Below are 16,756 nucleotides of genomic sequence, written 5' to 3'. Positions count from 1 at the left end.
AGGAAAGAAGGGAGACGGAAGGATGGAAGGAAGAGAGGGATGGAGGGAAAAGAAAGATAAAAGGAAAGAAGAAAAGAAGGAAGGAAAGAGAGAGAAAAGAAAAAGAAGGGAAGGAAGGAGACATTAAGCCTGTGAAAATTTAGGAAACTTCCTGGACTAAAACTAATATGTAAGTTTAAAGCAATCAGTTATGAACTGATTTGGAGTTATTACTTGGATTTGTTCCCCTTGGGAAGTAAAGCTGATTGATTCTTTTTTCAATGACAGTCTATTTTCGTTTTATAAGTAAACTTATTTCCCTTATTTTTCTGGGAATATTATACTTATTTAAAAGTCTTATTCTGATTGTTTTATCAACACTGTTACTTCACATGTAAATTGTTTTGTTGGGTGACTTTATTTCTCTTTCATTGTGTAGCTTTATTTCTTTGGTGATGTGATTCATGAGTGTGTATATTTGTATCTAAGATTACTTGTTAGAATTTCTGCTGCATTCATTTGCACAACCTGCTTGGCAGAAATGTTGGGAACTTTTACTGAGGCTTATTCTGTACTCTACTGTATCTTTAAATTTAAGGGAACATATGTGTTTGCTTAGAGATTGTTTTTCTTGTTTTGGGTATTTCTTGTTGTTTCCAGAGGTGGACAGCCCCCTGCAGCTGTGTGATGTCTCTAACATAAACTCCCATACTCTCCTTCCACGTCCTACCTTGCTCCCCGGAAGGGGGCAGCTGCAGGGTGGTGGACTTCTCTGTTGTTCCTGGGATGTCCCCGGTGCACAGGTTCCCCTCTCAGGTCTGGAGGGTCATGGTGTAGCCCTCAGCCTTTTAGGTGGCAAATTATCACTGTTATTTCCTTTGTTACACTCTCCTTCTTTCTTTTGTTCCCATCATTGTACCATCTCAGGAATTCTCCATGGTTTCTGATATATGAAGGGTTTATTATCTTATTTTTGTGTATGGTTATATGTTCGTTCACTTGAAGTATATGTCCTGTTATCTGTAAGAATTTGACATTGCTCAGGCTGATGCTTTCAAACAATCAATAGTTTTCAAAGGCTTATTTAGGCAATTGGGCTTATCTGGGATTTTTACTGCTCTCAGTCCAGATTCATCATGGTAACTCACCACCGTGTGTGAATAATTCTGTGGAGAATTTTTAATTCTCCAATTAATTGTCTCTTTACTGCAGACATTTACAGTCATGCATATCCAAGGACCTACCATAGTGGAGGACCATTATGTAAGACTTCTATTACTTTTTTAACCATAGCAATTTAGAAATCTCAAAAACACATGTATTAAATTATTAAGCAAAAGTTTTTTAGAAAAATATGAGGTGTCCAATTTCTTTCCATTCCTTTATAATTATTCCAGGCCTTAAGTATGACCACTTTTTCTATCAAAGGGGGCAAAAAAGATATCAACAGGAAGAAATATTTTAAAATGGAAAACTAACAAACACTTCAGCTAATGCTTAAGATAATCTATTAATTAAAAAATGCTCTCTTAGGTTCAAGTCCACAGTCATCTACGACAAATTGATAATTAGAAAATAGTCTTTTGTGATAGTAGCAAAATGTAGTCGCCTGTTAAAACTAAGTTATATTTATGGATGAGGATTCTGCTCCCCAGTGGATGATCGACGCTCATTTGTATCGTATATGATTATTAAAAACTGTTTCTCAGGAGAGCTATTATGGAAGCCTTAAAAAGAATGTCCTTATTCCCATGTGCGTTTTCTAACCTGTTTTTCCTTCTGCTCTTAAAGACTAACTGGATACTGTATTGAAACTTATCCTTATTGCTTCTTATTCTCCACAGAATTATTCACATCAGTCTATTTTTATGCATTTATTATACTGATTTTCTTTTAATTTGACAGTTTCCTCATGTTTCTGTGCATTGTTTTGACAGTGAGTTACTCATCAAGATTCTACTTGAAAAAAGAAAATGATAGTTCATGTTCACATTTAAACTTAACTCATTTTAGTTTTTCTTTTTATTCCACAGTCCTATGTGCATGACAATGACAGAAACTATAACTGACAAGATAATAGTTTAAACTTTATAAGTTGAGCTAGCTCCAGAGGGCTCACTGGATACTAAAAACTGAACTGAAACCATTTTTTAAATAGAGGAATATTTTTAAAAACCCACAAGAGATGGACAATATAATTTATTTTAAAAAGCCAATACTTTTCATGCTTTATCAATAATGAGTTAACTTGTATACTATTTACTCTCATTCTTTCCCCATGGCATAAATGACATGGATAATAAGTATGCCATGCACTGACTTAGTAGGATTAATATTAGTTTTCCTTAACTTGCATCATGCCTCCTCCCTTTGTTGAGAGGGATGAGCTTTCTTACGATTGATAAGCTTTTTTGTTTTCACTCCTTTCTTCCTTACCCTTTGTCTTCCCTTTCAATTTCCTTTTGTTTGTTTCAACAACTTATTTATCTTGTTTTCTGCCTCTTATATCAAGGATGTCAGTGATAGCTTCTGACATAGTTTTGATGGTACAATGAGATTTTCTTCCACACACTTCTTTCCACTTTCCCTGGCCTCCTATGGCTTACTCAGTTTGATAAAGAAGATTGAGTGGTTCAGACTCTTTGAACTAATATTTTAGTTTCTGGAAAAAGCCTTTGGTATGTCAGTGTTTACAAGCTTATTAAGTGAAGTTGCCTCATTGCCTACAGAAGGTGAGGTGCACAGCCGACAAGGACATCTTGCCTCAGGGTGTTATACCAGGGGTCATCAACCAACAGTCTTGGAGCTGAACTCTGTTTTAAAGGTAGTGAAAGATGGACCTGGACAGGAAATTCCTGCCCCATTCTGAGCCCCCCTTTACCCTCTTGGGTAGACAAGCTGAGGATGGAGGCTGGGGTTTTCTCCCAAAATCAAATCAAATCAAATCAAATAGTTTCTTAACTTTTTTTTAATCAAAAAGTCCATGTAGGGGTCCATGGAACCAAATCAAATAGTGGCTTCTTTCTTCTCCAGGATAATTAAGGGAAAAGGCTGAAAGCAGTATAATTTCTTAAGTGTGAGCTCTATGGGCACAATAGAAAATATTATTTTTAACTCCATATTTAATTTGTTATAACCCTTGTTTTTGTGATGATCATTTATTTTTTAATATTTTGGGACTATAGTGATCGTACTAAACTCCATGTCAGTATAGTAGAGAAATGTGATTTTCCTTTGTATAGATTTTTAAAGATTTTTAAAATATATACTATCGTATTAAATTTTCATAAAATGGTTTCTACAAATATTACAGAATTTGGATGACTGTAGGACATGACTACACACTAAAAATTATTCTAAATGAGGCCATTATCATATTAAACATGTAGCTGGTATATTGTCATTTCTTTGAAGCATAGCTTTAAACAATAAAAGGAAACAATCATTCCTACTCATAAAGGTCAATTTAAATGTGATGGTGTGAACATCCCACTTTAAAGAAAATCACTATATATTTAAAACAGACAAAAATTCATTTCACACAAAGAAGTTAAATACCACTGTTTGCTTTATTACCATTGTGGGAATATTAAATAAATAACAGTGGAAATAGAACAGGATGGAAGGCCTCTTAAGCAGCCTTGACTTTATTCAGCCTGTACTATTGACATTTATGCTCAAGTAACTAAATACTAATTTTTAAAAGACCTGCACATGTGGATGTCACATTTAATGCTTAAAAAATCTGCTTTAAAAAGCCCATTCAGTTACACACTAACTTCTTCCTGGAAATACAGAACTTTCGTTTGTCTGCTCAGCAGCTCTAACTTTTCTTCTGGGCCCTGTACCTTACCCCACTCCTTTGCCCTAGAGATGCCATTTTACTACACAATAGTGGATTAGTTTCTAACTGGACAAATTACAGTATCCCACTCTTTTGGCCTCGAATCAGTTGGTCTGGTTATCGGCACATGGCCCAGATTGGTTAATGCATTCTTTCTCTAGTATTTTCTTCTTATTATATGTATTTATTGGGGCTAAAGCTTTAATATTTAGAGTTGAGCATTTGTGAGCAGATCCTAGGTGGGATGCTGGAGGTGGGAGTAGGGAGACAGAAAGAATAAGAGAGAGAGAGAGAATGTCAGGCAAAGAATGAAAAGGTGTAGTGAGGAGAAAGAAAGAGAGATGTTAAGGTGACCCACAGGTGGAGATGAGAAGAGAGATGATCATCCTGATGGTATTGGAATTATTTGAATTATTGGTTTGATTTGCCTGTAGCTTGGGTGCTCTGCAAGATACTCAATATTCTTCCAGTAAAAGGGCCGTCTTAAAGTTGCCTTGACTTATTTCTCTATTAAATGCCACAGCTCTGTCTCTGATTGCCACTGGAGCTCTGCTTTGCTACTTTGCGTGCTCATTTTTGCTCTGTCTTGGCTTTTCTTCTGTTGACCTTTGTTCATGGCTTCTGGGCGATGACACACTCCATTCCCCCTCTGTTTCTAACATTGATTTACACACAGCTTTGGCATCCCTGATCCTCTCTTTTCAGAACTTGAGTCTCAAATTGCAATTTGCAATTCAGTTGTCTCTTACTTTAAAAAATGTAAATTCATTTTTAGAAATTTAAATTTATTTTATTTAAATTTGTTTACATTACTTTCAGGAATCTATAGCTGGTTTATAGATTATAAGGAATAATTTGAAGGTTTTCAATAGACTGGGGAGGGTCATGGTAAGAATATTGACAATGTCAAGGATAGAATAGAAGGCTAGGGAGAGTTTAAGAGAGAAACCACTTGAAAGTAAGGTTATAATATTTCACATTTGCCTGTCTGTTTCTCCCAATATAGACATTTTAAAAAGAGTTCCTAAGTGTTCCGTTAGCAAATAGCTGACAAATAACTGATAGCAAAAAATTATTTCAATCAATAAATAATAAATAAAACAGTGCAAGTTTTAACCAAGGTTGCTGTGTGATGAAGGAAGCATTATAATCATTTGACTTCTCTTTGGAAGACAGAGGAAAGGAAGAAGCTCAGATCCTCCCTCAGACTTTAGGTTGATGCATTATAGACAAAGAAGGGGACATCAAGGAGATAGCAGATTCTGAAGGTGAGGGTGATGACTTTGGTTTTTGTCCTATTTAATTTTTGGTACTTGTAGGACATCCAAAAGGTGTTGTGTAGTAAAGAGTTAGGTATTTGGATCTGGAACTTGGGACAGAGATTGAACCTGGAGATCTGGCATAGATAATAGAATTCTTAGAGGTGCAGGACCTCTTATTTAAGGAGTGAACTACAAGAATATGCTATAGGGGAGATGGAAAAGTAGTAATTCAAGAACTAGAAAGGCAAACAAAAGAATAGTGCCATGGAAATTTAAAGAAGAAAAATTATTAAATGCTATAGGAGATAGTATAAGTAGACTTCGTGCAGTAGCCCTGTGATTTGACCGATGCATATGAGAGATTCAGAACAAGGTGATTTACATAGTGCATTGATAGAGAATCTTCACCACACTGGTACTGCCCTGTGACGCAAACCTACCTCTGCATAGGGTTGACCACAGAGGTCCTGAAGGCAGGACACAGGGCATGCTGTGTTAAGAGCTTTCCTCTGTCTGTGCATTTAGAGTGCTTGCTTCTGTCTTCTGTGATCTCAATGACACTTTCACATGTCCATTTCTCGAGAAAGCATTTGCTTTCTATATTTGAGAAGACTGTCTTTGCTTGAAGTTGAATAACTTAACTTTTGAGTCCTCAAAATAAAGTATTTAGGTAAACATTTAACCCAACATTCCCACTTTAACTCATAGTTACTCATTTTGTAAATAGTATTTGAACATAGTTTGTAAGCACAATATTTTGCACATAGCTCGTATCCACCCAGAAAATGTCAAATGCATGAAAAATGTAGCTATTGACGTCTGTGTTTATTGGTCTGTTAATGTTGCTCTTATGAGGCTGATTGCAATGAATGTTTTTACAATGTGCTTGTGGGCAAGATCACTATTCAGTCTTATACATTTCCAACAAATCATTTTTGATAATTTTAAAGTGGATTCAGTCTTTGAGGTGAGATTGACAATTAAAGGAAGTGAAAAATAATGAGTTCAATGAGTAAAACATTCAGTTCTAATATCGCTTGCTTTTGGTGATTTTAATGAGAGTTTTCTTACTGTTTTTTGTGCTTTTTAGTTTTTGACTCTGGAAAACTGAGTCTACTTGGACTTGGGCCATTGGCCTATTTTGTGTTTCCAGTTTTTGCAAATTGGAACATATATTAAGTTTCATAGTTCATAAGCCAAAAGTCTATTAAAATCCCCTATTTACGCTTTTCTAATGGAAAAATGGAGTGATCTCCAACAGAGAGGGACTCCCTCTTCTGTGGGCTTGCCTGCAGAACAGGAGACTATTTATATGTGAGCTCACAATCATTGTGCCAAAAAGGTGGTGTGTTTTGATGTATCCTATTAATCATTGTGTTCTTTTGTTAAGATTTTTATTTTGTTTCACGGAATATAAATCTGGCTTATTGCCTTTAAATATTCATGCAGAATCATATATTATCTTAAACAGTTCATGTTTTTGTTGGCATCAATCTGAGATTGGAATTAAGTGCTTCCATAATTTATAAGCAAACCAACTGAGTTTATGAATATAAAATGGAACCAGTCAAGTCACTAGAGTGAAGATGCATGAGTCAAGTTCTTCTGGAAATGAATGTTATTTACTAGTAGTTGAGAACTGTATCCTTATGCTAGAACAAAATAGATTCCGTCTATGAAAGTCATAAAGTAGTTGAATCAAATAATCAAGCAATTTTATTTTTGCTGTTGTTTCTACCGTGCTGAAGGGAACCAAATCTGGAATACTGTTGTTATTAACTGAACGTTTGTGTCCTCCCAAAATTCATATGTTAAAGCCCTAACCCCCAATATGATGGTATTTGATGATGGGGGTCTAGGGGAGGTAATAAGGTTACGTTAGGTCATGAGAATAAGACTTTCAGGATGGGATTAGTGATTTCATAAGAAGAAGTAGAGAGAAAGCTGCCATTTGAGAGCATAGTGAGAAGACAGCAGGCAGTGTGCAAGCCAGGCAGAGAGCCCTCACCCAAAATTGAACTGGTCAGCTCCTTGGCCTTGGACTTCGCAGCCTCCAGACCTGTGAGAAAACAAAAAATTATTAGTTCAAGCAGACTAAGACAACTATGATAATCTCTTAGCTGTTTCATTGTTACTTTATTTTCAAAATTTTATAGCACCTTTCATATATCAAATGCAGACAAATCGATAAACAAAATGTTCAACATTGTTAGGTATTACATGGGATATTAACAGAGTACTGTGGTAGAGAAATAGAAGAGTGATCAGGGATAACTTCATGTTGAATATGTTAAGGATCAGGTAGTGTAGTTAATGTTGTGAAAAGTAAGTGGGAGGGAGTGTTACAGGAAGAGGGAACAACCATCTCACTGACCCTGTGTGTATCCTAGAATTACTCTTTGTGTATTCTAAATAGTAAATGAAGCAATGGAAAGGAATAGACAAAGTTGACATTTGCTTAGAATTTGGCTGGAAATGGAGAGAGACTGAAAATACAGAATTTCACTAGGCATGTATGGAAATTCTTTAAAGGAAAATAATGGTGAGGTATTTTAAATTGGAACAATTGTCGAAAATGTAGCTTCTCGGCAATACAATCTATATTGTTAGTTTCTATTTCTTACTGTGACTCTGTTCCCTACTTTCGTGTTGCAAAACAACTTGATATGTGTCTCTGAGTTTTGTAGGATCCATTTTACTATAGTAAATGCCTCTATACAAGTAGACATTAGAAACTATGAATGGAATTGGGAAGTCAGTATAGATTTGCTAGAGTACAGTGTTTATTTCTATTGCATAAGTTAAAGTTTAACCTTTGGTGCCAGATTTCTGCACTGATTTCCTGGCCGAGGCTCTGTAAATGTGGTTGGCACCATCTCGAGTGGCTCAGGTAGCCAGGAAGTGAGATTATGTTTACCATTTTCATAAATCCTCATGGAATAAATATAGGCTCCTGTCACCCTTTCTTTTGCCACCCACTATAGTCTTTAGCAGGAAGGAAGTATCATTTTCATCTCTCACTACAATGAAAGCTCTGAGAATCTGGTTACAGTTTCTCTTAGCAAATGGAATCCCAGAAGTGTCTGCATGTAGCTAAAATGCACATGTATTCCCCTCTCAGGGATTTTTTTTCAGACCATGGTTGAAAAATATCTGCTCTTTAAATTATTCCATTGCTTTACAGAGGAAGTATTAATTACATGACTGTAAGCATAGATCAGGCTGGGATGTAATTACAGGGCTTACTTTGTCTCTGTTGTCCAACAGAATTAGGCAGGAAGCATTCATGATGCCAGCAATTTAAGGTGTTTTGGAGCCCATTATGTTTCTGGTTCTCTCAAGAACCTAAGCAGGGATCAAATGACATTTCTGTTGCCCAGTTGTCTGGAAAAAGAACAAAGCAAGTATGACACTTTTACAAGTTTTATGTTTGTACATTGCTAGAAAATGTTACATACAACCTTAAGAATGTAGTCTTTTGTAGCATCACTCAGGTTATCTAATTTTTCTCTAATTTGTGATAGTGAGTCCATTATTAGCTTTACATTTGGTTATATTAAACAATGTAGTTGAGATAAATATGTGGTTGTATTATATAGTTTTATATCTTTTAAACAATATTTGTACAGGATTGTTCTTAAATGTCTAATATCAGATTAGAAAATTAGAATCACCACAAAACTTTCTAAAACCACCCTTTTCTCTCATTCACTTTTATGTTTTATTTCCTATGTTGTGATTTTTTCATCATTCTTATAAAATTGAAATCTATTTAAGTTTTCACTTAGCAGTTCCCTTACTCTCAGCTTTTAACCTCTTTTCTAATTAGTTAAAGATGCTTTTTTACTTTTCTACTATTTTCAGTCATTTGGGGCTCTACATCTTCTGAAAATTCTCCTCATAGTTACAGATTCTTCTCCCCCTCTTCTCTCATTCCAAATATTTTTCTTCACATGTTTCTTGTCACTCTTGAACAATCTGCACAACATCCCTACTTATTCCTCAGACCACAGCATTATTTGGTCTCCCTGCAGTCTATCCCAATCATACTTTGAGTGCATGTTCTTCTAGAAGTGCATGTGCATAGAATCACTGTTAGACCTAGTTGCCTAACCCTCACCTTGGTAACTGTTTTTGCAGTCACTGTATCTATTTCCTGTTCAAAGTTTCATTTTTCATATTTTTGTTCCCTTCTTTTGAAAACAGGATGACAATTTCTATCATAAATCAGAGTGGAGAAATGAACTTCCACGGCAGGATTTACCTTCTTTCTCCCTCTCCCAACTCCCATTCCCCCCTCTACCTTAAAAAAATCATATTAATAAAGGTCATCACTCTCAAGACACAAAGTTGAATTTTGACTATCATCTTCATTGTTTGCTCTGAGAGTAACACTAAATCTGATGGGTTATCTCATTTCAGAAGGAAATGAACAAATCATATTTAAGGTATTGCAATAGTTGAGAGCTAGTAAAATTTAGATACTGACAAACAAAACAAAAATATGTAATGAGAAGACCTTGTGTTCCAAAAGGCTCCCATAGTGCAGCACAAGGAATAGTGACATAAATTCAAGAGGCCTGGGTGTGACTCTTGGCTCTGCCCCTTACTTGTGTGATATTGCTGGGCACTTTTAAGTCTCAGTTGCCTCACATAAATAGGAAAATCTTATCCCTCTCAAAGAGGTCTCATGTTAAAATCAAATGGGATTACCGATATGAAAGTAGTTACTTTTATTATCTTTTATTATCTTCTGTCCTTTTATTCTGTCTTCTATTCTTTTCTTTTCTTTCATTTTTGAGACAGAGTCTCGCTCTGTCACCCAGGCTGGAGTGCAGTGGCGTAATCTCGGCTCACTGCTAGTCAGTGCTCATTTTCATTTTTGGCTCTTTGTTAATCTACAGTCAGGCAGATCTGTGTTTGTATCTCAGCTCTTCTGCTCCCTAGTGGTAAGATGCTAAGTTTCTTTAGGTTTCAGTTTCCTCATCTGTAAATTGGGAATAATAATGGTATGCGATACTAAATAAAGCACTTGGCACAACAACTGGAGCATAATCTGTTAAATATTCATTCAATATTTGTGATCATGAAAACAACCATCATTTGACTACTACTAGTCAACATATCCACTACAAAACCTCATAATGTCAGTCAGGAATATAATGTTGCACCTGTTTTCTGTCTTTAAATATTTGTACACCAAAGTGTTCTAACATCACTTATGCATGCAACCAATCTGACTTTATAAAGTTGGTATATTTTCCAAAGTAGTTGAAATTAGAGATGTTGGATTTTATTTAAAGATATGGAAATATCCATATATTTTATATTTAGTTTTCTCAATATAATATTTGTGAATATTTGTGATAAAGGTATTTTACTTTATCACATGTGAGTATTTGTAATAAAGATACTATATTAATGCCAATGATTGTTGCTAAATCAATAAAGAGAAAATTTGTATTGGAAAGATCAGTGAGCTTCATAACACAAATCTTGATTTTGTAAACCATTTCTTCCAGTCCCATTAGAATGACTATGTACTATCTTGAATCTAAATTCTGATATTTAAAATTTCTGTGATCCCTGCCTCCTTGCATTTATCTTCTCAAGCCAGAGAAAATAGATACAGTTTTATGTAGAAAAAGGTATCTGTGCAATGGTTTTAATATTGCCCTCGAAGAATATTCAAATGTGTGACAGTGGTGAGGTAACAGTTATTATTCAGATGTCACTGTACATAAAGTATTTGAGTTTAGTTAAGTGGTATGGGGGAAAATTAATACGAACAAATGATGTATCTTAATTATAGATTTTTAAAAGGATTGAGGCATTAGACTTTTTATTTCAATTTTATTTCAGAAAATTGAATTATTATTATTATTATTATTTTTGATATGGAGTCTCGTTCTGTCACCCAGACTGGAGTGCAGTAGCATAATCTCGGCTCACTGCAAGTTCTGCCTCCCGGGGTCATGCCATTCTCCTGCCTCAGCCTCCCGAGTAGCTGGGACTACAGGCTCCTGCCACCACACCCAGCTAATTTTTTTTTTTTTTTTTTTTTTTTTTTTTGTATTTTTAGCAGAGATGGGGTTTCACCGTGTTAGCCAGGATGGTCTCTATCTCCTGACGTTGTGATTCACCCATCTTGGCCTCCGAAAGTGCTGGGATTACAGGCATGAGCCACCGCGCCTGGACAGAAAATTGAATTCTTAAATACGCTTTTGGCAGAAGTTACAAATACATTTTTAAAACTAGGTAATAATTTTTTTTTTTTTTTTAGATGGAGTTTCACTCCTGTTGCCCAGGCTGGAGTGCAATGGTGCATTCTTGGCTCATTGAAACCTCTGCCTCCTGGGTTCAAGTGATTCTCCTGCTTCAGCCTCCTGAGTAGCTGGGACTACAGGCACCTGCCACCATGCCTGGCTAATATTTTTTAAATTTTTCGTAGAGATGGGGTTTCACCATGTTGGCCAGGTTGACCTCACATGATCCACCTGCCTCAGCCTCCTGAAGTGCTGGGATTATAGGCATGAGCCACTGCACCCAGTCAATGATTTCTTAATAAGTATATGAATTGCTATGTGCATACATCTTTCTCCAATTCTTGAATATGATTTAATTTACTTTCAATTATAATTTCTTAATATTATTAACTTGCTTAGTATATTCATTTTGCAAAAGGCACAGAAATATCTGTTGTGGAAGTGATGGCTATTGATTTCCCAAAAATCAGTATTCTCTCTTTCAAGTGGAGAGGTATCACTGAAAAATACCTGCCTGGTGTCCCAGTGGTAATCTTTCCCAGCCCCACTTGTAGTTAAGTACAGCCGTATTGTAATCGATGAAAGGAGAGAAAAATGAGCTCCTCTTCCAGGCTTGCCCGTAAGGCCCTTCCATGAGGCACTCCTTTTGCCTTTTTCCTCTTCTGGATGATTAGATTAGGGAACACCCCTCCGAGGACTTAGAAGCCTTAGAAGCTGGGTTCCTGACTGATTATGTGGGTAGATTCTTCCACTGAACTGCACTTGGACCTCTGCATTGGAGAGCGAAATTAAAAGAGTAAAATTAAATTCTAATTAGGATAAACCTTTGAATAGTAGCAGTTATTACAGCTACTTATACTACTCTAGTGTATTTTCTCAGCTATGTCTTGACTAGTTACAAATAATAGAATCCAAAGATATAATATTTTACTGTTGATAGCTGTTACACAATATTTTAGCCTTAACATACCACAGTCGCCTTTCATTTAACATACTGGTAGTCTCACTTCAATTATCAGAAACCTGTATTTATAGATTTAAAAAATTATTTCTTAATACCAACTTTTAGCCCTTTTCACATTCTGTTTAATTTTATATATCCTTAATTGATATCTCAAAGCTCTTATACATCTCTGTACCACACAGAATTAAAGAACTGCCACTTCTCTTCGCCCAAGAAATAAAACTCCCTAAATCTTGAACTCTCAGAAAAGAGGTCCCAGAATGATAACGTAACACTATTCTCCTGACTATACTCCATATCTTTTTGGTGGTTTGTGTTTCCTCAGAATCAAACCCTGAGACAAATATTCAAGTTCAAGTTACTTATTTGACAATTAATTTCAGAAAATGCCAGTAGGGGAATGGGAAAGTGTAGTAGAAAAGGAAAGGCAGCCAATAACAAATTCATTAGTAAGCAGGTTGCTACTGAGAATAGTTAGATTTTGTTCTCGCAGAGGAAATCTGGGTGTGCTTCAAAAATACCCCCTAGGTGGGGAGAGCAAGCTGGGACATTCACACAACAGACTCCCTTAAGTCATTACTTGAGGAATGTTCTCAAGGGGTGGTAATTCTTAGACATTTCTAGGATTCAGTGGCTTTGGTAGCCAGAGAAAAACACATAGGCAACAAAATGCAGGTGTAGCCAGTTGGAAAGCCAGATAACAGGCATTAAAGTAAGTGTGCGGAGTTTGAGTGGGGCACCAACAGTGATAATTTCCCACTTTAAAATCTTACTCCAAGAGCAGCAAGTATACGAATGGAAACTCAAAAATGGTGAACTTTAGTCACCATGTTATTTTACAGTGATATGCACACAAGTCTTTTTTAGCCTAATTTTGGTATTTTTCCTGCAATATGATCATAATTTGTATTTCTTCTGTGTGTCTATTTCTTCTTGTTTTTTATTCTTGTGGTGTATACTGCCTTATTTGGTCTCCTGGGCATCTGGTTTTCTATTAAAACAAACAAAACATCTTTTAGTTTAGTTTTGTTTGGTGATTTTTATATCAGTTCATTTACCATCATCTTGATTTGGGCAGTTACATTAATTTGGTTTTCCTAAAAGAATGATGGAGTCTAAATTTAGATCCTAAAGAGGAGGAAGGGAACATAGAAATTATGTTGTGCCTCTGATTCTTCTGGTCAGTGCAGATATTGCAAATGGATTACATGATTGCCTTCGAGACTCTTTTCACCCTGAGCTTCAAACACACTGTTGTCAGTTTTGCAAACATTCACATTCTTTGCCCATAGTTTGTATTTCTTTACAATTAAAACCATAATTTCTAATCAGTTAAATAGCCTACCTTCTCTTCATCCATCTCTGCACTACTGAAGGCTTCTTCAGAAATTCATACACCCAGCAGATGACCACTTTTACTGTTTATCTCCCCAAACTTCATTTGGATGCCATAATGGTTTTGGGGAATGCTTGGGTACCTTCCTAGTGAGCACTGTTGTTAATTCTCCACAGAGACGCACAGTTTTTATCATAACCTTTTTATTGCAAGTGTCAGAAAAGCAACTTGAATCTGCTTAAGCAAAAATCTATAAAGGGAATATATTAAAATTTTTCTGAGATGTCTCATGAATCAAAGGATGGGAAGAGGACTGATCCTCACTAACAACTGGAACCAGGAGACTAAATTCCACCTTCCTCCACTTTGTGTTTATTATTTTCTTTAGGAATCTATTTCAAACTTTAGTTTTTTCTGTGCAGATCACTCTGCTCTGTGTTCCATATGGGAGGGAGCACATGGGAACCACAATGAAAGGACAGTAAGAACTGGCACTCGGGTTTCCATCCTGAAACCCGGTTTACTAGAGAGAGATTGACTTCTGCAGCACAGGTCCAGAAATTCTAGTGAACACTCTCATTGGTTACACTTGAGTCCAGTGCTCAGTTCTGGGCTAATCAACTGTGGCCAAGCAGGCTATTTAGGGCAATAGTTGGGCAGTTCCAACAGAATGATTTGGACTGAACAAGTTGTATCAAGTAGCATGGACTGGACAGCTAGTGGAATTATGAGAGTGATGGACAATACAAATAATTGAGGCATTACCCTTTTCTACTTTCTTAAAATTATAATCTAACCATCCGTCCATTTTTCTCAAAAAAAGGCCTTATCTACTATTTCAGAAAATGAATGAACATGTGCCTACAGTTGCATTTATTATTTCTCTTTCCAGTCCATTTTTTTGTAATAAAATAGTTGGACTTAATTCCTAAGCTGAATTTCTAGCCCCTTATTATTTATAGTCTGCCATATTCTTTTTGAACTGGTGTCTGTAACTCTCAGCTTTATTGTCCTTGGTTCAGCCTATAACCTACCACTGAATTAACCTTCTGAATTAACAGTTATCTCCATAGCACTGTCTTATGAAGACACCTTCTTGGGGTCATTATTCCAATTAAGTAAGGCAAAAATATCTGCTTGGCATTTAGGGCTCTCTAGTCCAAAACGTGGCTACAACCTACTTCCCAAGCTCTTCTTTTTCCCCCATATGTGAATGTCATACTTCAGATGCTTCCATTTATTCATTTAACAGACCCTGAGTTTTCCTAGTTTGGTACCTTTCTCCTTCTGTTGCCAATATCTGTAATTCCATTTTTACATTTTGAAATCTCTTTCACCTTTCAAGACTCATAAATAACCAGGTCTTTGCAAATGTTTTTCTTCATCTCTCTATTGAAATAATTTCATCTTTGTACAAAGGTTTATAGTCTGTCTCATATTGTGATCACTGGGGTATTTATGCTAATCCATCTATGAATCTAATTTTTTAACCAGACATAGAACCTCTTTATCTTAAAAAATTACACTTACTTGGAATAGAGTTACATAGCCATTTTTTCTTTTTCTTTTTCTTTTCTTTTTTTTCTCTTTTGAGACAGTCTCCCTCTGTTGCCCAGGCTGGAACATAGTGGCATGATCACAGCAACCTCACAGGTTCAAGCAATTCTTGTGCCTCAGCCTCCCAAGTAGCTGGGATTACAGGCATGTGCCACCACTCCTGGCTAACTGGCCTCAAGCAGTCCCCACCTCAGCCTCCCAAACTGGTGGGATTACAGGTGTGAGCCCCCATGCCCAGCAAGTTACATAGGCTTTATGTAATCCAATGGGAAATAGTTTTTCTCCTCTACAATCCACTTGCAAACAGTATTTGCCACAAACGGGGGCTTTATTAAAGATTACATATCAGGTTTAGTTGGGGGTTTTATGGGGAATTCACACAGCTTTTGTGGACTCTAGAGGTAGTAATGTTACCATAGAAACTTTTGTCTATCTTGTGGACTCTTCGCTTCAATATCAGTTCTTTTCTCATCCTTTTGTTCTTTTACAGGCACAAAACAGCAACATCACCTACCCTTCCCATTGCCTTTTTTAGAGTAAGTTCTTTCTTCTGAAGCCTTGGCACAGGCTGACATTCTTCTTATACATTTTACTGAATTGCAGGCAGGAGCTTGGTCTTTCTCATCCTTGTATCTTCTTCAGCTTCAGCAATTGTACTTCATCCACACTTGAATTGTCAAGTGGCATGGAGCTACCATTGCTTCAAGACATATGAGTGATACATAAAACTAGAGAAACAAAGCTAGAGAACTATGGAGCACATTATACTTTTAGCTCTGTGTTTTATACTTGTATGTATTTGGCAATTATGAATGTACCCCTCTACGAATTTACACCAGCACATTCTTTTCTCTGTGAGGTAGAGAAAAGTGAAAGATAATTAGATGTGATATAAATTAGATCAATAGCTTGTATAGAGAAATATACTAGGGGAATACATTCATATTCATAAGTAATTTTATTATCTCATTTTCTGGTTTCACATACTTATAGTTAAATGTCTTCACTGTGAAGACAATATCCGTGTCTTGAAATAATTTTCACGAATTCTCTTATTTTCTCAAGTGTGAGAAGAATTCTTTTTTTTTTTTTTACCGTTAAAATATTTTATTATAATTTATTTAATTCAGTAGCAAAAGAAATGTCTAAATATTCACTACCTAGTCTATTACAGACAATTCAGTCATAGAAAATAACAGGAAAGAAGACTTTAATGGGGTTAAATGTTAAGAATTCTGTTTATATTAGGAAAGCGAAAACAGAACTTATTTCTACCAATCTAAAATTATCTTACAAAATATTTATTTAGGAATAAAACATTCAATCTCATGCCAGTTACCTCCATGTACCAAAGGTTTAAAAATGCATGTAGCTCGAATTGGAAAGGAGTCTCATTAAAGACAACCAGCAAGAAAGTTAAATAAAATAAAAACTTTAAATAGTTTTTTTTTTTTATTATTATTATACTTTAAGTTCTAGGGTACATGTGCATAACGTGCAGGTTACATATGTATACATGTGCCATGTTGGTGTGCTGCACCCATCAAC

The sequence above is a fragment of the Piliocolobus tephrosceles genome, chromosome X, assembly GCF_002776525.5.
Source record: "Piliocolobus tephrosceles isolate RC106 chromosome X, ASM277652v3, whole genome shotgun sequence".
Taxonomy (NCBI): Eukaryota; Metazoa; Chordata; class Mammalia; order Primates; family Cercopithecidae; genus Piliocolobus; species Piliocolobus tephrosceles.
Note: the sequence above shows the minus strand (reverse complement) of the source record.